At 71.4% G+C, this 1,885-nt stretch overlaps 1 protein-coding gene across 1 annotated transcript in view; it reads left to right on the plus strand.

Moving 5' to 3' along the window:
* The window catches only part of LOC104829199 (myocyte-specific enhancer factor 2B-like), a 44,320-nt gene that overhangs the window by 11,915 nt on the left and 30,520 nt on the right, over nucleotides 1-1,885 (plus strand). The gene's annotated exons all lie outside the window — the stretch shown is intronic.

The following is a 1,885-nucleotide window of genomic DNA, read 5'->3' on the forward strand; positions in this document are numbered from 1 at the left end:
TGTGGGGAGAGCGCGGGTGGCAGCTACCGGGTGTGTGCGGGGGAACGATCCGTTAATTTGGCAACCGGCTGCTTCGCTGGCACCATCTTCCCGTTCGGAAAGGTTAGCCGTGGCGCGGTGCACCGGAGCGACGGGAACCGCAAGGGATGCTAACGATAATAATGAAGAGCAATACTAATAATTAATTAGTGGCGGCTTGGAAAGAAAAGGACGGAGGAGGCACGACCCCGCACGGCCCCGGGGCGCGGCGGCGGCGGCGGTTCAGCACCACGGAGAGCGGCGGGGCCGGTTCCCCGGTGCCCGGTTCCCCGGTGCCCGGTGCCGCCGGTGGGAGAATCCTCCGCCCGCTCCCCGCTGTGCAGCGGTCACCGCTTGCAGATGGGGCTACCTGTCAAAGCGTTCTCCCGCCCCGGGGGTCCCCGGTGTCGGGGTAGAAAGCTCCGTTCCTCCCGGGAAGCTGCCGGTGCTTGAGGGTTGGCATCTCCGCAAGTGCCGCCGTGCATCGCTCTCAGCCCCTTCAAACGCAGATATTCAGATATGTATCATATATATATATATATAGGTGTATGTATATAGAAGGGCGGGTGTGGACAGCGGGGACCGGGACGGATCCGTGCCTTCTCCCCGAAACCCGGAGCTCTGAGAGCGGGAGCCGGGCCCCGCCGCCAGCCCCGACCCGCTGCTCCCGGTCCTCGTTGGAAGCGGAGCCCGGCCGGGGCTGCCCAGAGCCGGGGCACCGGCACGGTGCTGTGCCCGGTGCCGGGACCGGTGCTATGCCCGGTGCCGGTGCTATGCCCGGTGCCCGCGTTATGCCCGGCCCGCCTGTTGGTTTCGTTTTTCTGCCGCTTTACCGGAGCGAGGTACGACGAGGCGGCCCCGGGAGGGCTACGGAACCCGCCGAACCGGGGCAAAGCTGGGGGGGGGAGGAGGAGCGGGGGTGTGAAGGAGGCTGGGGAGAACCGGGGTGTCCTGCGTGGGTGTGGGTATCCACGACTGCGTGTGCGGGGCCGTGCGTGCATCAGGACGAGTGTGACCGTCAACGTGTGTGCATCGGTGTGAGCGTTCCTGGGTGTGCACCGGGGAGGGGGGGCTGCTCCCGGGGGTGTGCACCTGTGCCCGGGCCCCCCCCGGGGTGGATGCGTGTACACGGCTGTGCCCGCCGGTTCGCTCCCGGTGTGAGACGGCTGGGGGGGCCAGGGAAAGGCCGCTGCCCCCCCTCCGCCCCCCCGGGATTGCCCCGCCGTTGCCGGGAGAGCGGAGCGGGTCCTCTGCACCGGGGCAGGGCAGGTCGGGACCGGCCCCGGGCGGCCGCACGGGGGGGACGTGGAGCCGGACCTCGGCCCCGGGCTCTGTCCCGCGTCCCTCCGAGCCGCGGCCCCGCTTTGTCCCGGGCCCGGGGGGCGGGTGGGTGTCCCTCCCCGGCCGGGGGGGCAGAGCCGAGGCCGGGCCCGTCGGAGGACCCTATTACCGGGGGTCTGTCGAGCCCGGTTTTACTCCCGAACAGCCGCCAATTTTCCCTCTTGCAAGAAGGGCCCGGGAGAGCAGCCTCGACGGGAGGGTCTTTCCCCCCTTCCTCCCCCCCCCCCCGGCCGCTTCCCCGCCCCGGCCACGTCGGGTTTAACCCCAGCCTTTACCGGGGGGGGTGGTAGTGGTGGTGGGGGGGGGGCCGGCTCCGCCACAGCCCTGCCCGAGCAGGGTTACCCCCGGGGCACCGCCGCCTCCCCGACGAGGCGGGCCGGCTGCTGCGGGAGGCTGGGTCCGGGGAGGAGGGAGGCGAGAGGCGGGGGGGCCCGGGCGAGCAGACGGGCCAGCCCCCGGGGACAGCGGCGACCGTGGCGAATGGCTCTGCCCCCCCCAGGGGGGGGTGTGGGGGGGGGGGGGGGGT

This window comes from Haliaeetus leucocephalus, unplaced genomic scaffold (assembly GCF_000737465.1).
Source record: "Haliaeetus leucocephalus isolate CR32 unplaced genomic scaffold, Haliaeetus_leucocephalus-4.0 Scaffold164, whole genome shotgun sequence".
Lineage (NCBI taxonomy): Eukaryota > Metazoa > Chordata > Aves > Accipitriformes > Accipitridae > Haliaeetus > Haliaeetus leucocephalus.